This window comes from Oryctolagus cuniculus, chromosome 11 (genome assembly GCF_051225735.1).
Source record: "Oryctolagus cuniculus isolate XC-2025 breed Fujian yellow rabbit chromosome 11, ASM5122573v1, whole genome shotgun sequence".
In the NCBI taxonomy this organism is placed as follows: Eukaryota; Metazoa; Chordata; class Mammalia; order Lagomorpha; family Leporidae; genus Oryctolagus; species Oryctolagus cuniculus.
In genome coordinates, this window is record NC_142877.1 from 108,156,461 (window position 1) to 108,182,838 (window position 26,378).

The following is a 26,378-nucleotide window of genomic DNA, read 5'->3' on the forward strand; positions in this document are numbered from 1 at the left end:
TCTCTAAAGTCTAATGTTGTCATTTATTACTTAATGCAATTGCTGAGTTTCAGTCACCTCACCTAGAAAATGAGTGTGACAAATGGCAATTATTACCACCGCCACCACCGCTGTCCTTGTAGCCTCTGACATGAATGCCATACTTTGCATAAGTAAGCCCTCAAATGAATGAAATGAAATTTTTTTTTATTTTTTATTTTTTTTATCTTTTATTTAATGAATATAAATTTCCAAAGTACGACTCATGGGTTACAATGGCTTCCCCCCCCCATACCGTCCCTCCCACCCACAACCCTCCCCTTTCCCACTCCCTCTCCCCTTCCATTCACATCAAGATTCATTTTCGATTATCTTAATATACAGAAGATCAGCTTAGTATACCTTAAGTAAGGATTGAATGAAATGAAATTGAACACAGTGTAGACACTGGAGAAGGCCCTCCTCAGGTCAATAGCACAGCAGCAATTATGTAAATTACAAGACAATTTACTTCTGGCCCTCCAAACTCATTAGCTTAACTTTGCTACTGGAAAACTCTATAGATGTGTCCATTTCCTGTAAAACTGACTGGTAGAACCGTTTTTGGATCACGGGCATTATCAATGTTGGGATCTTTATTTACCTAATAAATTATTTGGATCAAGCTAGAAATAGCCAAATATTATTGTCCCTTGGGTGGAGATGATATTTTGCATCTGTGCAGAGTAGTTTAAGACCATGTAGTTTAATTTGGTTAAACAACCAGTTATTTTGAAAATACTCAGTTTCCAAATACTCAAGAAAAATTTCAAATTGTTTATCTGTGTAGTTCTAAGAATTGGTACTCAGAGACTCTCCCAGGGCTTGCCAGACCCATATTCTGATGCTGGGTGACACTAGGGGGCTTTTGACTGTGTGTATCTCAGAATTAAATTCAGGGTCAGAGATACGTGGTTAAGGTCACCACTATCAATAGCACTGTTAACAAGTGTTATCCGATGCATATTCTGAGTGCTAACCCTCACTACACAGTACCACTTGGTCAAGATACAGGCATCGTCCTAATCCAGTTCCTCGCCTAGACACAGACTGCTTCCAGCAAACCCATTTGAGCGAGTTTAGTTATGAAGTCACACAGCTTCAAGGACTGTCAGAGCATCTGACATCTCAAGAGATAAGATTCCTTGGTCTCACTCCTTCAGTTGAGTTTTCCAGACAGAGAACTTAGTACAGAAAATGCAGATGTTGTCTTCTGTCTGGTTGGTGTATGTGTGCAGATGGGTGTGTGCATATACACACACGTATGCGTTAATGACGGAGAGATACACCCATCCCGAGAGTGAGTCTGTGTCTTCCCAGATGACGTCCCACAGTCCTGTTATGCTGTGTGACTGTGTAGGTGAAGTTTCACGAGGAAGTCCAGGCTTTTAAGAAGTATCATTGTTGGTAAGGTGACCCGAGGAAGCAGTGCTCTAAGGCTGGCCTCTGATCCCCCATCTGAGAACTTGAGTCACTTGTCCCGAGATGGTGAATCAGCTATAGACCCTTGGTCTCCTGTGTTAGTTACCACGTCACAGCTCACCTTGTTTGCATGCCCTGGTTTGCCTGTTGGAGACTTATTGTTAGGTCTCTGAAACTCAGTTGTTCTTTGTCCTTCTCTCTGGGTCATGCCCCATGGCTCCAGTTCATAGGAATGACATTTGTCTTTGATTCCTTGATGGAGCCGTCTAGTGCTCCTCCTTGTCCGGTTTTGCCGTCCTCCCTAGGATCATGGGAGAACTATGCTTCCCAGCCACTTGGTGCTCAGTGGGGCCACAGACAAGTTCTCACCCAGGAAATGTGAGTGGCGCTGCTGTGTGGCACTTAGACGCCCAAACAATAAGAGACCGAGTACTCTGTCTACACCCTCTCTTCCCTCAACGTATAGTTAGGGCCCAGCAAATGACAGCCATTATGATTACATGAATAAATGTTATGAGGACTTTCCTTCATGATGGGCTGGCTTGGGAAAAGATGTGGAAGCCAGAGTAGATGACTTGTTGCCTGTTTAGAGAACAGAGAGGGATGAAGTTACTAGAGTAGAGGGTAATGGAGTTTGAAAGGGCTTAGAACCGTGACCCTGGGCTTTGTCACTACCTTGTCTCCCCTTAGCCGTGTCCTTGGATCAGGTACGTCATCTGTGGTGTGAGGGAAAAATGTGATATTTCTACTGGATTGCTGTGAATATTAATATGTCAAAAATTCTCTATAAGCCAAGCAATACTAAAACAAGCAAAACAATCCTCTCTAGTACATTGTATCACATTGTAGAGGATGGGTATGAGTTTTCCCCTGAGTTAGCCTGTTTCTTCCATCTGTCCATTCATCCACCCATCTGTCCACTTATGTTGACTACTCACTACAAATAAAGCCTTGCAGGCAAAGATGAGTTGTATTCTCTCACACTCACATGCACATGTACACACACACACAGGTGTGCCTGTATCCGGTTAATCAACTATCACAGTTTTCTTGGAACTGACAGGTTTCCTGAGACATGGGATTTTCAGTGCTGAACCCAGGAATGTCCCAGACAAATCAGAATGTGTGATGTGTGTGTGTGTGTGTGCAGCGGTGCTTACAATATTGTGGATGAGTTGCGATGGGGTGGTTCATTGAGGAAATATTGGAGTAGTTGACATATGAGGTAATGAAGTCTCAAATGGGGAGGTGGGATGAGGTACGAATGTTAAACACTGCCATCGGTTGTGCTGTAAAGCAAAACCCAACAGGATCTCCACATGGATTGGATGCATCCCTGATGGTTGCTTCTGTTTTCCTTTTGCATCAACACGAGTTGCTGGTCAGCCGTGGAAAGGTGTTACAGTCATACAGGCTCTCAGAAGTCCCCAGTGGTTCAAAACCATGCTCCAGTCTTCTCTCTCCCTGAAGAGATCATCTCCTTCAAGGGTTTTTGGGAAAGAGGATGGGGTGGAAACAGGGGATAGGCTGTCCCTTATTGATCTGCGCAGGGACCAGAACCCTACGTTCCTTTGCTAATTTCGGTTGTGCTAGCTCCTGCCAGGAGCAAAAGGACCTCTAGCCCTTGCTACGGTGCAGCTCTGTTTTCACCAGGAGCAGCAGCATAGACAGGGAGGTGGCCGTCCTGACCTTGCTCTCTCCGTTACTCTGCAAGGCTTGATCATTCAAGGTTCTACTTTAGCATCTGACTTCAGTGTGGGACTGAGGCCAAGAGAGAGGCATTTGAAAATTGTGTGTTAATTATTGATCTCACCATAGGGGAAAGCCCCCAGGGAAAGCTCTTCACTTGCTGTTGGTTTCCTATGGACATCCCCATTTCCTGCCGTTGGCCCTTTGTCCCAGATCCAGGCCACTCTGGTATGTGCTTTCTCGTGTTCTTTATGTCACACTTTCAGAAAACCTCTCCTGATGGACTTGACTGGCCCCTCCTCTCCAAGTGGCTCATTTCCTAAGTCTGAGTTATTGAGACAAATTGCCGTGGAGCATTGCTTCAAGGGTCAATTTGCTGTTGCCCTTTGCCACTGCACATTTAGTGTAGCCTGGGGAAGAGTAAGGTGTTATGGGCCTGGCTTGGTACTATTGAACCCCGTGGTGGAGTCCATGGCAGGTTTGGGTGTCCAAATGAAGCATTGTTGAAAGTTCCCACACCAGTTGTGAGCTTTGGTCTTGCCTCTTCCATTCTTCTGATTGTCCAGGTAGTGATTGTCAGATGTCATTCCTTAGCTTCTTTTTTTTTTAATTTTTTAAGGAATACAAATTTCATAAATACAACTTTAGGAATATAGTTATTCTTCCCACCGTATCAGTCCTCCCATTCATACACCCGCCCTCTTCCCTTCCTCCCTTTTCTGTTACCAGTCCCATTCTCCATTAAGATTCATTTTCAATTAACTTTGTACATAGAAGACCAACTAAGTAAAAATTTTGCACATGCACACACACACATACACATACACACAGACAAAACTGTTTGAGAACTGGTTTTACAGTTAACTCTCAATACAACTCATTGAGGACAGAGGTCCTGCATGGGGAGTTAGTGCACAGTGACTCTTGTTGTTAACAGTTAACACTCTTATATATGATGTCAGTGACCACCTGAGGCTCTTAAAATGAGCTGCCTAGACTATGGAAGCCTTTTGAGTCCACAAACTTTATAATATTTGGACAAGGCCATAAGCAAAGTGGAAGTTCTCTCCCTTTAGAGAAAAGTACCTTGGCCTGTTCTTTCCACTGGGGTCTCACTCACAGAGACCCTTCATGTAGAACATTTTTTTTTTTTTTGCCACAGTGTCTTGGGTTTTCTTGCCTCTTTAACACTTAATCCTGTCTGTATGTTCACTTTAACACATAATCAATTTAACAATTAAGATGGCATTTTTACCACCAAGTTTAATGGGATTTGGAGTCCCATGTCAAGTTTTTAAACTGTACTCTTAAAAGTAAGTCTGAAGAAATGTATGCAGAACTATACAGCTTACAGTTACGAACTTCCTCCTCCCTCTCTTATTCCACTCTTATTTTATACTGAGATCTATTTTTAATTGACTTTATACACATATGATTAACTCTATAATAAGTAAAAGGTTCAACAAATAGTATAAAGAAAAAAAGAGGAAAAAACAAAACTGTTCCTTGACAGTCAAGACAAGGGCAGCTCAAGTCATCCTTTCTCAAAGTCAATTTCACTTCTATAAATTGCCTTGTAGGTGCTCTCTTCTCACAGATCAGGGAGAACATAAGGTATTTGTCCCTTTGTGACTGGCTTATTTCACTAAGTATGAGGTTTTTTTAGATTCATCCATTTTGTTGCAAATGACCAGATTTCATCACTATTACCGCTGTGTAGTATTCCATAGTGTAATATCCCATAATTTCTTTATCCAGTCTTCAGTCAATGGGCATTTAGGTTGATTGTATGTCTTAGCTATTGTGAATTGAGCTTCAATAAATATGAAGGATGAAGGTGTTCACTGATTTCATTTACCTTGGGTAAATTCCCAGGAATGGGATGGCTGGGTTATATGGTAGGTCTATACTCAGATTTTTGAGGTATCTCCATACTGCCGTCCATAGTGGTTTTACCAGTTTACATTCCCACCAACAGTAGATTAGGGTACCTTGCCCACCACATCCTTGCCACCATTTGTTGTTTGTTGATTTTTGTATGAAAGACATTCTTTTTTCTTTTTTCTTTTTGACAGGCAGAGTGAACAGTGAGAGAGAGAGACAGAGAAAGGTCTTCCTTTTGCCATTGGTTCACCCCCCAATGGCTGCCGTGGCCGGCGCATCGCATTGATCTGAAGCCAGGAGCCAGGTGCTTCTCCTGGTCTCCCATGCGGGTGCAGGCCCCAAGGACTTGGGCCATCCTCCACTGCACTCCCAGGCCATAGCAGAGAGCTGGCCTGGAAGAGGGGCAACCAGGACAGAATCCGGTGCCCCGACCAGGACTAGAACCTGGTGTGCCGGCGCCGCAAGGCGGAGGATTAGCCTATTGAGCCATGGCGCTGACCCATGAAAAACCTTCTAATTGGGGTGAGGTGAAACCTTGTGGTTTTGATTTGCATTTTCCTGATAGCTAGTGATCCTGAACATTTTCTCATGTGTCTGTTGGCCATTTGGATTTCCTCTTTTGAAAAATGTCTGCTTAATGTTGGTATTTTGATTGGTATTGCATTGAATTTGCAGATTTCTTTTGGAAGAATGGACATTTTGATGATACTGATTCTTCCAATCCATGAACATAGAAGATTTTTCCATTTTTTGTATCTTCTATTTATTTCTTTAATGTTTTATAATTCTCATTGTCTTTGACATCATTGGTTAAGTTTATTCCAAGGTTTTTTTTTTTTTAACTATTGTGAATGGAATTGATCTTAGAAGTTCTTTCTCAGCTATGGCATTGTCTGTTGATTTTTGTGTATTGATTTTATATCTTCCTACATTACCAAGCTATTCAATGAGTTCCAATAGTCTCTTACTGGATTTTTTTGGATCCCCTATATATAGAATCATGTCATTTGCAAATAATGATAGTTTGACTTCCTCCTTCCTAATTTGTATGCCTTTGATTTATTTTTCTTTCCTAATGGCTCTGGCTAAAACTTCCAGGCCTATATTGAATAGCAATGATGAGAGTGGGCATCCTGGTCTGGTTCCAGATCTCAGTGGGAATGCTTCCAACTTTTCCCCATTCAGTAGGACACTGGCCATGAGTTTGTCCTAAATTGCCTTGTTTGTGTTGAGGAATGTTTCTTCTATACCCAGTTTGCTTAGAATTTTCATCATGATAGGTGTCAAAGGGATCACATAAATAAGACCAAGTGTCTGCTAATAACAATAGAGAGATTTAGATAGAATTAAAAAGGAGAGAATGATCCAAATGGGAAGCAGGACACACATCAGACTCACAGAATGACAAATGCTCTAAACAGCACTTTGGCCTCAGAATCAGCCCTTAAGGCATTCGGGTCTGGCTAAAAAGCCCTCGAGAGTCCTTAGGCATGGAAAGCCACGACACCATGGCAAAAAATGACCTAAATGAAAGATCTCTGAGATCCTGGTGCAAAGAAGGGGCCATCAAAGAAGGAGGTACCTTTTTCTTAAAGGAGGAGAGAACTTCCACTTTGATTATGGCCTTGTCTAAATAATGTCAGAGTTTGTGAACTCAAGAGGCTTCCATAGCCTTGACAGCTCATGACAAGAGCCTCAGGTGATCACTGATGTCATGAATAAGAATGTCAATTGTTAAATCAACAACAGTAGTCCCTGTGCACTTGCTCCCCATGTAGGACCTCTGTCCTTAATGTGTTGTACTATGAGAATTATCAGTAAAACTAGTCTTCATACAGTACTTTATACTTTGTGTGTCTGTGTGGGTGCAAATGGTTGAAATCTTCACTTAGTATAGAGTAGATCTTCTGTATATAAAGATAATTAAAAATGAATATTAATGAAGAATGGGATGGGAGAGGGAGTAGGAGGTGGGATGGTTTTGGGGTAGGAGGGTGGGTATGGGGGGAAGAATCTCTATAACCCAGAAGTTGTACTTAGAAAATTTATATTTATTAAATAAAAGCTTTCTATAAAAAATTTTCACCATGAAAGGGTGTTGTATTTTACAAAATACCTTTTTTGCATCTGTTGAGATAATCATAAGGTTTTTGTTCTTCAGTTTGTTAATGTGATGTATCCCATTGATTTGCAAATTTTGAGCCATCTGTGCATACCAGGGATAAATACCACTTGGTCTTGGTGAATGATCTTTCTGATGTGTTGTTGGATTCGATTGGCCAGAACTTGATGAAGATTTTTGCATCTATGTTAATCAGAGAAATTGGTCTGTAGTTCTTTTTCTTTGTTGCATCTTTTTCAGGTTTAGGAATTAAGGTGATGCTGGCTTCATAGAAAGAATTTGGGAGGATTCCATCCATGTCAATTGTTTTGAATAGTTTGAGAAGAATTGGAGTTAGGGCTGGCTCCGCGGCTTACTAGGCTAATCCTCTGCCTTGCGGCGCCGGCATACCGGGTTCTAGTCCTGGTCGGGGTGCTGGATTCTGTCCCGGTTGCCCCTCTTCCAGGCCAGCTCTCTGCTGTGGCCCAGGAGTGCAGTGGAGGATGGCCCAAGTGCTTGGGCCCTGCACCCCGTGGGAGACCAGGATAAGTACCTGGCTCCTGCCATCGGATCAGCACGGTGTGCCGGCCACGGTGGCCATTGGAGGGTGAACCAACGGCAAAGGAAGACCTTTCTCTCTGTCTCTCTCTCTCACTGTTCACTCTGCCTGTCAAAAAAAAATTGGATTTAGTCCTTCTTTAAATGTCTGATAGCATTCAGCAGTGAAGCCATCTGGTCCTGGCTCTTCTTTGTTGGGAGGGCCTTTATTACTGATTCAATTTCCATCTTGGTTATGGGTCTGTGTAGGGTTTCTATGTCTTCATGGCTCAATTTAGGTAAGTTGTATGTGTCCAGGAATCTATCCATTTTTCTAGGTTTCCTGGTTTGTTGGCATATAGCTCTTTGTAGTAATTCCTGATGATTCCTTTTATTTCTGTGGTGTCTGTTGTTACATTTCCTTTTTCATCTCTAATTTTATTGAGTTGGATCTTCTCTCTCCTTTTTTTGGTTACTTGGGTCGATGGTTTGTCAATTTTGTTTATTTTTTCAAACAACCAGCTCTTCATTTTGCTGATCTTTTGTATTGTTTTGTTGGATTCAGTTTTGTTGATTTCTGCTCTAATTTTAATTATTTATTTTCTCCTACTAATTTTGTGTTTGGTTTGCTGTTGTTTTTTTAGATCCTTGAGATGCATTGATAGCTCATTTATTTGGTGCTGTTCCAGTTTCTTGATGTAGGCACCAATTGCTATAAAATTTCCACTTAACACTGCTGAGTTTCTTTTTTTTAAAAAGTTTTATTGATTAGAATGTCAAAGCAACAGAGAGAGAGAAAGAGAGAAGTAAATTAATTGATTCTATCAGTTGGTGCATTCTCCGAAGGCCCACAATAGCTTGGGTTGGGCCAGGCTGAAGCCAGGTTCCCAGAACTCAGCTGGGTCTCTAACATGAGTGGTAGTGACCCAAGTACTCGAGTCATCACCTGCTGCTCTCCAGATTGCACGTTGGCAGAAAGCTGGGACTTGAACCCAGGTGCTCCGGTATGGGATGTGGATGTCCCAAGTAGCATCTTAACTGTGGTACCAAACTCTACTCTTCTTTTTTTTTTTTTTTTTGTTCCAGAAGTTGGTCTGCTAATACGCTTTTTTTTTTTTTTTAAACAAAAAGATTTATTTATTTGAAAGAGTTGGAGAAAGAGTGAGAGATCTTTCATCTGTGTGTTCACTCCCCAGATGCCTGCAATGGCCAGCGCTGGGCCAGACTGGAGCCGGGAGCTTCATCTGGGTCTCCCATGTGGTTACAGGGGCCCAAACACTTGGGCCATCTTCTGCTTTTCCAGGCCATTAGCAGGGAGCTGGTTCAGAAGTAGAGCAGCCAGAACATGAACTGGTGCCCATATGGGATGCTGGTGTCAACAGGTGGCGGCTTTACTTACTGTGGCACATGGCCGGCCCTCTACTCTGCTTTATATTTTTAGGGTCCATTTTTCTCCGTATTTTCTACCCACCTTTCCCCGTCTCTTTCTCTTTCTTTGAAAGGCAAATTATTAGGGAGAGACCGGAGAGAGAGGCCTTCCATCTGCTGGTTCACTCCCCAAATCGCTGTAACAGCCAGGTCTATGTCAGACTGAAGACGGAGCCCAGGAACTCCAGCCTGGTCTCCCATATGGGTGGCAGGGGCCCAAGTACTTAGACCATCATCTGCTGCTTCCCAGGTGCACGCTCAGGAAGCTGCATCAGAAGCTGAGCAGCCAGGACTCAAGCCCGTGCTCTGATATGGGTGCCAGCAGAAGGCCACGCCTCTCTGGTTCTGGACGGGGAAGCTGACCGGGTTCATTTCTCCAGCCAAGTGATGGTGTGCATGTATCTTTATTACTTCCACACAGATCCAATTTTGAAGAATTGTAGTCCTAGTCTTACAAGAAATGTGGTTAGGTGCTTTGGTCTCATGTTCAACCATTATTACCTTGATGTCATTCCCCAGACCTCTTAGAAAGGTCATGTGCATGGCTTTAATGTGTCCGAGTTTCAAACAACAACCAAAACCAGCACTGATGTGCCGAGAAAGGGGCTCTTAGGGTCTTTCAGGAGTGGTTGGTTGCTAAATTGCAAATAACTAATCGTTTTCATCACTCTTCTGAGAAGCATTCTCCATTTAAGCTCGAGCAAGCAGCTCCTTGGTGTGCAGGGCCACATAGAAATTAGTTTGCACAGCAGCTTAGGGAAGATTTAAAAATGGGGAAAGGAGAGTTTGGTTTTTATTTTCTGCTTTGCGAGACCCCCCACTGTTCAAAGTGTAAGGCCAAGGGAGTTGAGCTGGCGGGTCTGTGAGCCATTGAAGTTTTGGCTTAAAAGGGAAATCCGATCTCTCTGTAAGTGGCACTAATGTGTGGGTGGAGCTGCTACTGTAAATTCAGTGAGGAGCTCTTTCATGCAGGGAGCCTCTGGGAGTGGCGTGGATGGGCGACCTCTGAAATAAAAGCATAACCGGAAGATAAGGCTTCAGGCAGGAGCTGTAAGACGGTTTCTGGCGATCTTCAAGATATCTTAAATGGAGAGTCCTCCAGGGCCAGAATGTGGGAACTGGGTGGGGAGGCAGAGACCACCCAACGTTTCAGTGATACCACACAATTGATCCTTGGCTTTTGGAAATTCTTGAGCATATCCTCCCTACCCCCCACCCCGCCCCTTTCTCTTTGCTGGGAACCGTTTTTTGCACTGTTCTCTCTTTGCTGGGAAGAACAGACGTCTGTTTTTGAAATTATTGTGATGCAGTCAGCCAGGCTCCCAACTGCTTTCTGGAAGACAGCGCTGCAAAAGGCAAGACAGAGTTCTGCTGGGAAGCCCAGTGGCTGGGGTGTCGGACAGCTTGGCAGGCTCCTGACGTTGATGCGGGTTATGGGGTTGAGGAGGTAGAGGGGACGATAGCTCTGCTGGACTGGGCTTCTGGCAGCTTCCTCTTTGATACCGAGGCTACTCTGACCACAGGGTGTAACTGTTTTCATGGCAAATTGATTATCCGGGTTTAGATTTCAAATCCCCCTTTGAAAACATGATGTTTTTGTTGTGTCTTTTCTAAATGCATCAGGACGCTTGGTTGCCATAAGCTAGGGGCTGATAGAACAGAAATGCTGCTTCTCAAAGTTCTGGAGGCCAGGAGGTCAAGATCAAGGTGGGAGCCAGGCTGGTGTCTCCTGAGCCAGTGGATGGCTGCTTTCCTGCCAGGTCCTCACAGTGGGTTCCTTTCTGCAAACAGCAGAAACAAAGGGATCTCTGAGGTCCTTTCTGCCCCCACCTTTTTAAATTTAAATTTTGTTTATTTAAGGGGCAGAGAGACATACAGAGAGCTCCTCTCTGCTGGTTCACTCCCCAAATGTCCTTGACAGCTGGGGCTGGGCTGGAGCCAGAGCCAGGAGCTGGGAGTGCAGTCCGCATCTTCCTTGTGAGCCGCAGGAATGCCGTTACTCGAGCTATTCCCACTGCCTCCTAGAGTCTGCGTTGGAAGGGAAAGCTGGAACCAGAGCTGGGATTAGAACCCAGACCCTGTGAAGTGGGATGGAGGTATCCCAGCCACTAGGCTGAGTGCTCTCTCCCTCTTCCTCCTCTTACTGGGATGCCGGTGCCACCTGGTTAGGCCACACCCTGAGGGCTCTCACTTTCCCTTCATCATCTTGCTTAAGACCCAACTCCAAATACAGTAGCACTGGGTGCGTTGGCCACATAAGAGGTTAGGGCTTTAGCAGGTGGGTTTGGAGTGGGCACAATCCAGTTCCGATTCTCCTACTTCTGCCTGTCTAGATAGGTAACCACTTAGTGGGATCTCTCCATATCTTTCCTGTCTTCATACACACATATGGAAACTTTTGTTTTTGTTTTTACAGCAGTGGGGTTATGTTGTGTATAACTTCTGCAATATGCTTTCAGATTGACTAATAATGAATTTTTTTCCCCAAAGAAACTGTTTATTTAATGAGTACAAATTCCATAAGTTGAACTTTAGGAATATAGTGATTGTTCCCATCATACCTGCCCTCCCACCCCGACTCCTACCCCAACTCCTCCTCCCTTTCCCATTCTCAGTCCCATTCTCCATTAAGAAAAAAAGAAGTTCCTGGACAGTCAAGACAAGCTGTTCAAGTCATTGCTTCTCAAAGTGTCGATTTCACTTCTACAGATTGCTTTTTAGATACTCTATTAGTTAACACAGATCAGGGAGAACATATGGTGTTTGTCCCTTTGGGGCTGGCTTATTTCACTAAGTATGATGCTTTCCAGATTCATCCATTTTGTTGCAAATGACTGGATTTTATCTTTTATTTAACCTCTGTGTAGCATTCCATAGAGTCATATCTCAGAATTTCTTTATCTGGTATTTAGTTCATGGGCATTTAGCTTGATTCCATGTCTTAGTTATTGTGAATTGAGCTGTAATAAGCATGGGGGTGCAGATAACTCATTTATTTGCTGACTTAATTTTCCTTGGGTAAATTCCCAGGAGTGGAATGGCTGGGTCATATGGTAGGTCTGTATTCAGATTTCTGAGACATCTCCAAACTGATTTCTATAGTAGTTTTACCAGTTTACATTCCCACCAACAGTAGGTTAGGGTACCTTTTTTCCCCCACATCCTCACCAGCGTTTGTTGTTTGTTGATTTCTGTATGAAAGCCATTCTAACTAGGCTGAGGTGAAACCTCATTGTGGTTTTGATTTTCATTTCCCTGACAGCTATTGATCCTGAATATTTTTTCATGTGTCTATTGGCCATTTGGATTTCCTCTTTTGAAAAATGTCTGTTTAAGTCCTTGACCCACTTGTTCACTGGGTTTTTTGTTTTGTTGTTGTGGAGTTTCTTAATCTTTTTGTATATTCTGTTTATTAATCCTTTATCAGTTGCATAGTTTGCAAATAATTTCTCCAATTCTGTTGGTTGCATCTTCACTTTCCTGAGTATTTCTTTTGCTGTACAGAAACATCTCAATTCGATGTAATCCCATTTGTTAATTTTTGGCTTTGACGGCCTATGCCTCTGGGGTTTTTCCAAGAACTCTTTGCCTGTGCCAATGTCTTGCAGGGTTTCCCCAATGTTCTCTAATAATTTGACAGTGTCAGGTTGTAGATCTAGAACTTTAATTCATGGTGAGTGGATTTTTGTGTCAGGTATAAGGTAGGGGTCTTGCTTCATACTTCTGTATGTGGAAATCCAGTTTTCCCAGCACAATTTGTTGAAGAGACTGTCCTTGCTCTAGGGATTGGTTTTAGCTCCTTGGTCAAATAGAAGTTGCTTGTAGATGTATGGACTGATTTCTGGTGTTTCTGTTCTGTTCTATTGTCTGTCCATCTGTTTTTGTACCAGTACCAGGCTGTTTTAATTATAACTGCCTTGTAGTATGTCTTGAAATCTGGTATTGTGATGCCTTCAGTTTTATTTTTGTTGTATAAGATTACTTTAGCTATTCGAGGTCTCCTGTGTTTCCATATAAATTTCAGCATCACTTTTTTCCAGATCTGAGAATAATGTCTTAGATATTTTGATGGGTATCACATTGAATCTGTAGATTGCTTTCAGTAGAATGGACATTTTGATGATACTGATTCTTCCAATCCATGAACACAGAAGATTTTTTTCATTTTTTGTATCTTCTATTTCTTTCTTTAATGTTATGTAATTCTCATCATAGAGATCTTTGACATCCTTGGTTAAGTTTATTCCAAGTTATTTGAATTTTATTGTTGCTATTGTGAATGGGATTGATCTTAGAAGTTCTTTCTCAGCCATGGCATTGTCTGTGTCTACAAAGGCTGTTCTTTGTATATTGATTTTATATTTTTGCTACTTCACCAAACTCTTCTGAGTTGCAATAGTCTCTTGGTAGAGTCTTCAGTATCCCCTAGATATAGAATCATGTCATCCGCGTACAGGGATAGCTTGACTTCCTCCTTCCCAATTTGTATCCCTTTGATTTCTTTTTCTTGCCTAATGACTCTGGCTAAAACTTCCAGGACTATATTGAATAGCAATGGTGAGAGCAGGCATTATTGTCTGGTTCTGGATCTCAGTGGGAATGCTTCCAACATTTCCCCCATTCAATATAGGTCATTGGCCATGGATTTGTCCTAAATTGCCTTGATTGTGTTGAGGATTGTTCCTTCTATACCCAGTTTGCGTAGAGTTTTCATTATGAAAGGGTGTTGTAGTTTATCAAATGCTTTCTCTGCATCTATTGAGGTAATCACATATTTTTCGTTCAGTTTGTTAATGCTATGTATCACATTGAGTTGTGAATTTTGAACCATCCTTGCATATCAGGGATAAATGCCACTTTTTTGGTCCAGGTGAATGATCTTTCTGATGTGTTGTTGGATTTGATTGGCCAGAATTTTGTTGAAGATTTTTGCAACTATGTTCATCAGGGAAATTGGTCTGTAGTTCTCTTTCTCTGCTGTATCTTTTTCAGATTTACGAATTAAGGGGATTGTGGCTTCATAGAAAGATTTTGGGAGGATTCTCTCCCTTTCAATTGTTCTGAATAACTTGAGAAGAAGTGGAGTTACTTCTTTTAAATATTTGGTAGAATTCAGCAGTGAAGCCATCCAGTCCTGGGCTTTTCTTTGTTGGGAGGGTCTTTTTTAATTTATTCTATTTATTTGAAAGGTGGAGTTACAGAGAGAGAAAGAGAGAGAGAGAGAGAGAGAGAGAGAGAGGGAGGGAGAGAGGTCTTCCATCTGCTGGCTCACTCCCAGGTGGCTGCAATGGCCAGAGATGCACAGATCCGAAGCCAGGAGCTTCCCCTGGGTCTCCCACACAGGTCCAGGTGCCCAAGGACTCGGGCCATCTTCTGCTTTCTCAGGCTGTAGCAAAGAGCTGGATTAAAAGTGGAGCAGCCAGAGCTTGAACCAGTTCCCATATGGGTTGATGGTACTGCAGGCCATGGCCTTACCAGCTAGACCACAGTGCCAGCCTGAGGGAGGGTCTTTATTACTGATTCGATTTCTGTCTTGGTTATAGGTCTGTTTAGGTTTTCTGTGTCTCCATGGCTCAATTTAGGTAAGTTGTATGTGCCCAGGAATCCATTTCTTTTAGGTTTCCCAGGTAGTTGGCATACAGCTTTTTGTAGTATTTCTGATAATTCTTTTTATTTCTGTGGTATATGTTGTTACATTTCCTTTTTCATCTCTAATTGTGTAGATTTAAGTCTTCTCTCCCTTTTTTTTTCTTAGTTGGGTCAATGATTTGTCAATTTGGTTTATTTTCTCAAAAAAGAACAACTCTTAATTTTGCTGATCTTTTGTTTTGTTGGATTCAATTTTGTTCATTCCTTCTCTAATTATTTCTTTTCTCCTACTAGTTTTGTGTTTGGTTTGCTGTTGTTTTTCTAGATCCTTGAGATGCATTGATAGCTCATTTATTTTGTGCCTTTCCAATTTCTTGATGTAGGTACCAATTGCTATAAACTTACCTCTTAACACTGCTTTTGCTGTATCCCATAAGTTTTGACATGTTGTATTGTCAACTTCATTTGTTTCCAGAAATTTTTTATTTCTCTCTTGATTTCTTCATAGACCCACTGTTCATTCAGGAGAATGTTGTTCAGTTTCTGTGTGTTTGCATATGTTCTAGAGATTCCTGAGTTGCTGATTTCCAGCTTCATTGCACTGTGGTCTGAGAAGATGCATGGTATGATTTTGATTTTTTTGAATTTGCTCAGGCTTGTTTTATGGCCTAGCATGTGGTCAGTCCTAGAGAAGGTTCCATGCACAGGTGAGAAGAATGTGTTTTCTGCACCAGTAGGATGAAAAGTTCTGTACACATCAACTGTTAGGTCCATTTGGTCTATAGTGTCGATTATCTCTGTTTCCTTGCTGATTTTCTCTCTGCTTTATCTGTCCATTGTTGAAAGTGGAGTTTTGAAATCCCCCATTCTATTGTATTGGAGCCTATGTCTCCCTTAAGATCCCTTAACATTTCTTTTAAATAGCCAGGTGCCCTATACTTACGTGCATATACATTTATAATAGTCACATCTTCTTGTTTAATTGATCCTTTAATAATTACATAGTGTACTTCTTTGTCTCTTTTAACAGTTTTTGTGTTAACATCTATTTTGTCTGATATTAGGATGGCTACACCAGCACTTCTTTGGTTTATGTTAGCATGGAATGCCTTTTTCCATCCTTTAACTTTCAGTCTTTGTGCATCTCTGTTGGTGAGATGTGTTTCTTGTAGGCAGCAAATAAAATTTTTTTTTTTTTTTTGACAGGCAGAGTGGACAGTGAGAGAGAGACAGAGAGAAAGGTCTTCTGTGGGGAGCAACTCGGACTAGACTGTTACTGGAATTAAGACTTATTCTATACATCTGCTCTCCCACAATATGGCGCTGGGAGAGGAGTAAACAGCTTCTACGCAGCTGTCTCTCGCCAACTTGAGTGATGACCTGCAGGAGCTGATCCTGCTCCTGATTGGAGGAGAGCAGCGTACTCAGCGTGTGGGTAGCAGAGTTGGGATTGGTGGAAGAGGACTATAAAGGAGGAGAGAGAGAACATGCACCAGGAACATCTAAGAGGACCACCTGAGCAGCCCCCGAGAGAGCCGGCCGGCGGTGTGCCGCTCCCCCGCGGAAGTGGGGAAAGTGGCAGGGGGAACCGCCTTTCCACGGAGGTGGAAGGGACGGTAGCCAACCCGGGAAGAACCAGCAGCAAACCCGGGAAGGGCAGAGCAGACAAAAGAACAGCGCAGGGCCCTGTGTCGTTCCTCCGTGAAGAGGGGGAGCGACAGTCTTCCTTTGCCATTGGTTCACCCTCCAATGGCCACCGCGGCCGGCACACCACACTGATCTGATGGCAGGAGCCAGGTACTTATCCTGGTCTCCCATGGGGTGCAGGGCCCAAGCACTTGGGCCATCCTCCACTGTACTCCCGGACCACAGCAGAGAGCTGGCCTGGAAGAGGGGCAACCGGGACAGAATCCAGCACCCCGACCAGGACTAGAACCCGGTGTGCCAGCGCCACAAGGCGGAGGATTAGCCTAGTGAGCTGCAGCGCCGGCCATTGTTTTTGTTTTTGACAGGCAGAGTAGACAGTGAAAGAGAGAGACAGAGAGAAAGGTCTTCCTTCTGTTGGTTCACCCCCCAAATGGCTGCTACAGCTGGCGTGCTGCGCTGATCCAAAGCCAGGAGCCAGGTGCTTCCTTCTGGTCTCCCAAGCGGGTGCAGGACTCAAGGACTTACTCCATCCTCCACTGCCTTCCCGGGCCACAGCAGAGAGCTGGACTGGAAGAGGAGCAACTGGGACAGAATCTGGTGCCCCAACCAGGACTAGAACCCGGGTACTGGCACCGCAGGCAGAGGATTAGTCTAGTGAGCCGTGGCGCCTGCCTGGGTTTTGTTTTTAATCCATTCAGCCAGTCTGTGTCTTTTAACTGGAGAGTTGAGGTGATTTATATTCATGGTTACTGTTGATAAGTAATGACTTGACCCTGCCATTTCTCCATAAATATTCCTATTTTTCACTTTGGATTTCCTTTGTACTTCTTTTAAAAATTAATTTATTTTTAAGGGAATACATATTTCATATGTACAGCTTTGAGAATATAGTTCTTCCCTCCTTAACCACCCTCTCACCCACACCCCTACCCCTCCTCCTCCTCCCTCTCCCTTTCCAGTCCCATTCTCCATTAAGATTCATTTTCAATTAACTTTGTACACAGAAGATCAACTCTATACTAAGTAAAGATTTCAACAATTTGTGTGCATGTGTGCTCACACACACACACACACACACACTTGTTTGAAAACAAGTGTCACAGTCAACTCTCATAATACAACTCATTGAGGACAGAGGTCCTGCATGGGAAGTTAGTGCACAGTGACTCCTGTTGTTAAATTAACAATTAACACTCTTATGTGTGAGGTAATTTTTCTAGAATGTGTATTTTGGGTTGTTTGATGGTATCCTGTAGATTCCCAACCATGTTTTTTAGTTTTCCAATTTCTTCTTAGGTTTGGTCTGACTGTAAAATTTCCTGTGCTTTGCCTTCTAAGTCGGGTATTTATTCTGCTTCAGTGTTTCTGTTGTTAGGTTCTCCACTGCATTTTTAATTTATTCTATTGAATTCTTATTTTTTAAGATTTCATCTTGATTTCTCTTGAAGATCTCAATTTCGTGGGTGAAATTTTCTTTCATGTCATGCTTGGATTTCATTAGTTCATGCATTTGCTTCTGTTTATGTCTATGTAATCCTATGATGAATTTTTTTGAATTCCATTTCTGGCATTTCTTTAAACTGATCATCTTCACAATTTAGTATTGAGGTGTTGTGTTCTTTTTGGGGTGTCATGTTGTATTCCCTGTTTTTTGAATTGGTGCATTTGTTAGCATTTGTGGGGATACTCATTGGTTTCTTTGGTTTTCTGCTGTGGCGGCTTTTATTTTTGAGCTGTATATAATTTTATTTGAACTTGCGATCAGATAGGGTAGATGATCTTACCAGGCTAATCAGACCAGCGGGCTCCCCATTCAGTGTTTACCTTTGAATGTCTAAGTTTCCGGGCTAGGCAAAAAGTCAGCCTGAGCAGAAATGCTGACCTGAAAGCATAGGAGGAACAGAGGTGAACGGGACCCCAGGCAGCATCAGCTTTTCTGGAAGGGTGGAGTAAACCGAGGAGATGAATAGGAGAGGCAGGTTGCCTAGGGCAGCCAGGGCCACATCCTGAAGGGAACTGCTCTTGGCGGCCCCTTCTCCTTAAGTTGACACACCTCCAGAAAGAGGAAGCCTAGTATCTCCATGCCCAGGTCCTGGAGAGTTGTGTTTGTGTGTGGGCTTCAGCAGGTTAACCACATTAAATTAATTGTTATAAATTCTATTGAATTTTCTCATTAGTGTCTATGGCTGTAGAACAGGTGTTTTTTTTTTTAAGATTTATTTATTTATTTATTTATTTGACAGGTAGAGTTATAGACAGTGAGAGAGAGAGAGACAGAGAGAAAGGTCTCCCTTCCCTTGGTTCATTCCCCAAATGGCTGCTACAGCCAGCATACTGCGCCGATCCGAAGCCAGGAGCCAGGCACTTCTTCCTGGTCTCCCATGCGGGTGCAGGTGCCCAAGCACTTGGGCCATCCTCCTTTGCCCTTCCGGGCCACAGCAGAGAGCTGGGCTGGAAGAGGAGCAACCAGGACTAGAATCCGGTGCCCATATGGGGTGCCAACGCCACAGGTGGAGGATCAACTAAGTGAGCCACGGTGCTGGCCCCCAGAACAGGTGTTTTTAACCTAGGATTTTTTGTGGATACCAAGAGTCCACAGGTAGAATTCAGGAGGTCCACGAACTTGTTTGGGAGAAAAAATAATATCTCACTGATATTTAGGAAGTTAATTAGTATAAGCAACAAACCATAACAGTATTAGGAAGAATAGTTTATCAAGAAAGCTCCATGTTCATTCTAGCCAAGATACAGGATCAGCATGGGTGTTCATCAGTGGATGAATGGGTAAAGAAATGTCACAAATTGGCTCAATGGACTAGTATTCAACAATAGAAGCAGAATGAGATCCTGACATTTGCAGCAAAATGGATGGAAGTGGAGGTTACCATGTTAAGTAAAAATAAGCCAGACACAGAAAGACGAACACCACGTGTTCTCCCTCATGATGTGGAAGCCAAGAAAAGTTTTGATCTGAACTAAGAATAATGTTGACTAGAGGCTGGGAAGAGTAGAGGTGGAAGATTCAAGGTTGGATAATGGGTGCCAAATAACAATAGGTACAGTTGTAAGTTCTAGTGTTGCACAGCATGGGGGTGACTAGAAAATAGAAGCCTGTAGGCTTCAGACATAAAGCAAAGCTAAGGAAATGGAAATGCTAATTATCTAACTCAATCAACTCCCACTTTATTCATGTGTTAAAATGTTGTATCTCAAAAAAATGTGTAAGTATTACATGTTAACCAAAAATTCAGAAATGAAAAATGAAAGAACATTAGAGTATAAGGGGTCACCAAAAAGTTCATGAAGATGCATATTATGAAAAAAACCATTGTATGGGTTTCCAGGTTTTTTTGAACCAAAAATAGACTTATCCTTTCATTCAGTTTTTCCATGAGCTTTTTTAAGTACCCTCCTATTAGTCCAGTTTTTCATCACATTACAGTTTTGCAGATATCTCAAAATAGTCATTATACTTTATCTCATGGGAAAGTTGTCAGGAGCCAAATGGAATCCCTTATGTCATACTCTAACGAAGTGGAGTCAGGAGGTGGTGGGTCTTCGTACCATGTTTGCCTGACAACAGGAAATATCACAGGAGACTGCCAGAGCTGCAACCTTGTGTTGTGGTGAGCGGGATCCCTGGATTATGTTGTGGGGATCAGGAGACCAGGGTGGCCTCAGAGAGACCCCAGTGAGACTCAATCCAGGTTCTTGGCTTCTTGTGTGTAAGAATATACTCAGAAGACATAGCTAGAGATGAGCAGAAAAGTAGGATTTGTTGAAGGGCAAAGGAACAGTCCACAGTCAGATACGAGAGCAGGCAACCTCATGAAGGAGAATTGCCCCCACCCAGGCTGGGGCCGTCCTCTTATATAAGGACAAGTGGTGGTGCTCTGGCAGGCCTGATGGGATGCTCTAAGGGGGCAGGGTTTGCACTGGGGCTGCCGGACACACAGTGATCTCCAGAGAGCTGTCGTGGCATCTGGTGCATGATGGAGAATGAGGCTGAGCTGCACGATGGGCAGTGGATGTGCCGAGGTCTTCAGTCAAGCTCAGCACAGAAGACGGTGGGATTTGGGTGGCCCACATGGATTGGGTGTTGGCAGTCCATAGCTCCTTGCTATTCTCTAGCTATCTGTCCAGCTGTATCACTTGCACAAAAACCTTGCACCATAACAAAATAAAACAAAACAAAAAAATCACCTCTATCAGGATATTTACCCAGCAGTCTCTGGTTCAGTCCTGGACTGGTGTCACATTTGTTATCGGATCCTTGTAGCCGAGAATAATGGTTTCAAAACATTATGTAGTCTTTGTCACGTTACCCAGGTCATCATTTGCCTTCATGGATATACCAGTGTATGGCCATGCAGGCAGTGCCTGGATTGCAATCTCATTATTCCCAAATTTTTGTTTTGGAGAGCTAGTCTCTCTGCCACTCAGCTTAGGCTAACAATTATGACCAGATCTCCTACTGGAACGTGTTATTTTGTGCTGAAAAAGATGCACTAATATGACTGTATAGCAAATAGCTTTTTTTTTTCCACAGGCAGAGTGGATAGAGAGAGACAGAGAGAAAGGTCTTCCTTTTGCCGTTGGTTCACCCTCCAATGGCTGCCACGGCTGGCGTGCTGCAGCCGGCGCATCGCACTGATCCGAAGCCAGGAGCCAGGTGCCTCCCCTGGTCTCCCATGCAGGTGCAGGGCCCAAACACTTGGGCTATCCTCCACTGCCCTCCCGGGCCACAGCAGAGAGCTGGACTGGACTGGGACAGAATCCGGTGCCCTGGCCGGGACTAAAACCCGGTGTGCTGGGTGGAGGATTAGCCTAGTGAGCCACGGCACCGGCCGCAAATAGTTTTAATAAAATCTTTCTGATAGTATTTTTTTTAAGATTTATTTATTTATTTGAAAGTGGGTTACACAGGGAGAGGAGAGGCCATGAGAGAGAGAGGTCCTCCATCCGCTGGTTCACTCCCCAATTGGCCGCAATGGCCGCAGCTGTGCCGATCCGGAGCCAGGATCCAGGAGCTTCTTCCAGGTCTCCCACGGGGGTACAGGGGCCCAAGGACTTGGGCCATCTTCTGCTTTCCCAGGTCATAGCAGAGAGCTGGCCACGGCAGTGAGATGACAGTGTCTAGTGAAGCTCTCCACATAGCTCAACGTAACCACTGGATGGGACAAAGCCGAATCTATTTCTTTCTGCTTTAAGAAAGGCCGCACCTTGCAAAGCTTTGCAGGGTCTCAGAGCAGCCACCTGCCGTGGCTGGATTGGAAGTGGAGCAGCCAGGACACGAACCAGCGCCCATATGGGTTGCCGGCACTGCAGGTGGTGGCTTTACCTGCTACGCCACAGTGCCGGCCCATCTGATAGTATTCTAATATAATCAGTTTCTTTAATAATCCTAAGGGTTTTCTGCCCTTCAAACACTTAAAAACAATGTTTTGAGAAGGGATTCATAGACCTCATCAGACTTTTCAATGGATCTATGGCACAAACATGGTTAAGCAATGTCTAGAAGTGTGACTTAGAATGAAGGTGTGATGTTTTACTTGTAAGCCAACAAATGTGGAATGTAGAATGATTTGAAGCTTTTCATACACAACCAACTGGAGAGGTGATGAAGGAGGAGGGTATATCGCCTGCAGGGGCAGCTAGTGGACCTGTGCATACAGCAGGGCACTGTGGCTCTGTCCTTCCATTTCCATGAACTCTCTAACACGCTTCTAACCACTGCTACTGATTTTTCACTGTGAACAGATAATTTTCACAAAGGTAAAATCCTGAGTTTCTCATGAAGTTATCAAATAGGCTCATGACAAATATGTTGTTTTAATATTTTTTTCAAAGATGTTATTTAGCTCATTAGTTAAATGAGAAAGTGGAAAAGACGGGAGAACTCAGGCTGTCTTTACCTGTAATTAGAGTGGACATTGAACGTCAAGGCCACGAGGTGCGGTCCATGTTAACATGCTTGGTGCTATTCATCTGTCTTCATTCGCATATTTTATTCCCAGTCAGGCATGACCTTGTTCTCCCGGGAGTCTGCTCCCCAGACAAATTGTTCGTTAGGAGAACTTCCTTAAACAAACATCCCAAGATTGAAATCCACACATTTTTGCCCGTACCAGTCCTGGATTGTGCTGTGATCCTTCCCCGGTCCTAACCAGCCTTGGAAAGACCTGCCTTAAATCAGACCTCCAAATCTCTATCAGCTCTGACCTCACCCTTCCTGCTCTGAGAACCTGCAAAGCTTTGCAAGGTGTGGCCTTTCTTAAAGCAGAAAGCAATGGATTCGGCTTTCTCCCATCCGGTGGTTACGCTGTGCTATTTGGAGAGCTCCACTAGACACTGTCATCTCACTGCCATGGCCAGTGCCCTCAGCTAGGAAGCAATGCTTGTGCGGAGAACCTTGATCTTCCTCTCGGGACTTTGTCACAGTCACTGGGAGGTGGCTTTGTTTCCTTGTTTTACTGTCGTCACCTATGATAATGACTGACTTATTTATTTGTCCTCTGATTTGCTCTCTAGGAAAAAGAGCAAAAGAAAAACTTTTTTTTTTTTTTGAAGATTTTTTTTTTATTTAGTCGAAAGAGTTACACAGAGAGAATAGGAGAGGCAGAGAGAGAGAGACAGAGGTTGGTCTTCCATCTGCTGGTTCACTCTCCAATTGGTCGCAACAGCTGGAGGCACGCCAATCCGGAGCCAGGAGCTTCTTCTGGGTCTGCCACGTGGGTACAGGGGCCCAAGCACTTGGGCCATCTTCTACTGCTTTCCAGGCCATCCAGGGAGCTGGATCAGAAGTAGTGCAGCCGGGACTCAGATGGGTGCCCATATTGGGTGCATGGTGTCTAGGCAGCAGGCAGTGACTAAACCTGCTATGCCACAACACTGGCCCAAGGGGTGGCAGCTTCTGATAGAGCCTACCATTGATTTAAAGGAGAAATCAAACTGCAGAAAGTTCACTGATCAGAAACAATGAAATGAATTTTCAAATGACTGCAGAACTGTTTTTTTTTTTTTTTTTTTTTTTTTTTTTTTTTGCGGGGGGGAGGGAAGGAGGCAGGTTATCTGTCCATCAGACAAATTTATTTGTATGCCTGTAGACAAAAACTGCTTGCATGGCTATTAGCTATCTGCAATTTCTAGAGCTGTAAAATAGCTCAAAGGCAAGGAGAGATAAAGAGCCCCATAGAATCAGAATCATCTGAGCAGAAGGGTGTCCTGGCAATGTACACTTTTCCACCAAAGCACAATTTTTTCCTACACTGCTGGGTGCTGTCTGTTGTGGCTCTAGGGTATTCCCCAGACTGTTTCATTTAATCTTCATCACACCATCAAAAATGAATATTTCACAAAATGAGGAAACTGAGGCTCAGTATGGATTTTTTCCCCCCAAACCCACAAAAACACTCAAAGAGTCTATGCGATGTGTATTTGGTTAATGTGAACCTCATACACTGAGAGGAACATGGTAGGAATCTTTGGATGGCGAGGAGGGAAAGGTATCACTGGGAATCCTGAGTGCTATCCAGTTCTCCAATCTGGGCTCTGTCGTTTTCTGATCTGTGTCTTTCATTCTTTGGGCTATTTCAGAACTCTGTAAATGAACAAAGAAGTCATGTAAGGATGTTTGTCCACAGTTGATGCAAATGAACGTTGGGTGGAGACTTGAATCTGTGGACAAATGCATTTCTCCAGGCTGAGCACTGCTGATGGCCCACGTGTGTGTCTGCTCTTGACTTGTGTGAGTCAGTTCAACATGCTAGGGTTCCTTCATTAGCTGATGAATGAAATAAAGTCTTTGACATGTGTTCATTTTATGTTTGTGTGAGAACCATGATTTTTACCCTTGCAAATAATGTGTTTTAACTGTCCAAGGTGAGTTTAGCTCTTGGGGCACTTGATGTGTTGGGCTGCAGAGAAGATTAGTGGTTCCTCCGAGGAGGAGTCTGGCTGCCCTGGGATTACCAGGTTTTATGACTTGCATACCTGACATTCCTGGCGTTGAGTGTTAAGCCATCCATTGTTTTCTCTCCAGAGCTATCTGATGGCACAGGTTATCTGTTAAACACAGCCCTAGCAATTAGGCCTCCCTCAAGTCTTCCTGACCACACTGCCAATACAAATATTTAACAGCAGCAAGTGACAGAAAATAAATAGAGGCCAATTAATGAGCAATTATTCGGTGTTGCAATGGAAACAGGTAGCTGTGTGCATTCTAATTCCAGTGAAATGGGACATCTCTCTGAAGGTGTTTGATTTTCTAATACTATTCAACCACTTATGCCCTTGGCAGTTTCACAGATACCATCATACCTCTCCTGTTGTACCGTGGTGCTGTGTAGATCGTCACATGCCACCTTTGGACCTTCATAGCCTTGTAACTCCTGCTCCAGTGTCCTGAGACCTGCATCACTAAGTACTCTGTGTAGTGTATTAAAGTTGGAATTTTTAGGTTCAAAGCATCAAAAAACAGAGGAAGTCAGAAGATGGAGTATTTGTCAGGGCTTGCTGCAAGTGGCTGAAAACCCATCTCAAGCTAATTCAAACAAAAAATAGAGTTCAGTGAGTCACATAGCAAAGGCATAGCAGCAGGGGTGCAGGTACAGTTCGATCCAGGGGCTCCAGAAGTACCTTGGAGAACTGATATTTCTCCTCTTTGTTCTGGGTTGATGTCATTCTCAGAAGCCCTTCCCTGGGATGGCCTCAGGCCATTCCTGACTTCCATCCTCACTTTCCTCAGACCCATGGCAGAGTGCAGGTCTCATCCATTCTTTGCAGTTATTCAACGAAAGTCTCAGGTTTTGCTTCAGTTGGACCAGTTGCTATCCCTTGCATAACATGCCTGTCTCTGAACCAATGACTATGTCTGGGAAGATGTGATGTTTTGATTGGCCATATTTGGGTCATATGCCCAGTACTGCAGTCAGCAGTTGGACAGTCTCCCCTGAGTTCCACCCACAGCCAAAAGAATGAGAGTGGAAGAGCAGAGAGTACTCTCAGGACAACCAGGGGAGGTGGCTACTAGGAGCTCAGAGCACCGGCTAGACTGCTGGCTGAGCCCTCAGGTCAAAATGCTTGTCAGGGGGTAGTGCTTCTAGAAGGCGCTCTCTGCAGAACAACGATGTGGTTATTTGGTATCTAAAAATGTACATTAACTTGTCAGTAAAACTTAGCAGTTCTATGAAACGGAGCCTAAACTAGATGTTAGGTAAACAGAAATAAAAACTGCAACCCCCGAGCAGGCATTTAATCTAGTGGCTAAGGTGCCAGTGTCCTGTATGGGAGGGCTTGTGTTCAGTTTTTGGCTCGGGCTGCTGGTTCCAGCTTCCTGCCAATGCAGACTCTGGGAGGCAGAAGGTTATGGCTCAAATATTTGGGTCCCCCATGAGAGACCTGGATTGAGATCGCAGCCAGCTCGGCTCTGGCCCTTGCAGGCTTTGGGAAAGGGAACCAGTGGTTCGGATCCCTGCCTGCCTGTCTGTATCTCTCTGTCACCCTTGATTCCAGCTTCTGGATGTTGTAGATCCTGGGAGGCCAGCAGTGATTGGTCCAGTAGCTGGATCCCTGCCAACCACATGGCAGCCCTGGATTGAGTTCTTGGCTCCTGGCTTAAGCTGGCCTAGTCCCAGATGTTGTAGGAATTTGGGGGAATATACCGGTGGATATGAACTCTGTCTCTCTACCTTTCAAATAAATAAATAAAAAATACTTAGAAAACCACATCACTGCTGTCAGGGACAGCATAACACTGTTGCCATTTTACTTGTCAGGGTCCTTGGTCCTTAGACTACCTGCTGAGGGTAGGGTGCTCAGAAAAATCTGTTGATGAGGGTCTGCAGAACTTGAAGATAATTAGAGCTCTTGTGTGTGATTAGTCACATCATCTATTGGCATTTGCCTAAATTTTCAACTTTTTCTCTCACCCAGTACACCTGGACCATTTCTGATTCATTCGTAAGTGATCTGTAGTCTATTAAGAAATCGTCACAATGGGCTGGCGCCGTGGCTCAATAGGCTAATCCTCCGCCTTGTGGCGCCGGCACACCGGGTTCTTGTC

At 43.7% G+C, this 26,378-nt stretch overlaps 2 long non-coding RNA genes across 2 annotated transcripts in view; one reads left to right on the forward strand and one right to left on the reverse strand.

Annotated features, from left to right (window-relative positions):
- Positions 1–24,119, forward strand: part of LOC149123606 (uncharacterized) — a 52,685-nt gene extending 28,566 nt beyond the window's left edge. The window contains exon 4 of the long non-coding RNA XR_016217004.1: positions 23,912–24,119. This is a non-coding gene — a long non-coding RNA (uncharacterized LOC149123606). The remainder of the gene's footprint in view (positions 1–23,911) is intronic.
- Positions 21,197–22,494, reverse strand: LOC149123608 (uncharacterized). Its single transcript, XR_016217172.1, has 2 exons — positions 22,231–22,494; positions 21,197–21,485 (listed from the first exon to the last, which is right to left on the reverse strand). It is a non-coding gene; the product is annotated as an uncharacterized LOC149123608 (long non-coding RNA).
- Positions 24,120–26,378: the final 2,259 nt, after the last annotated feature.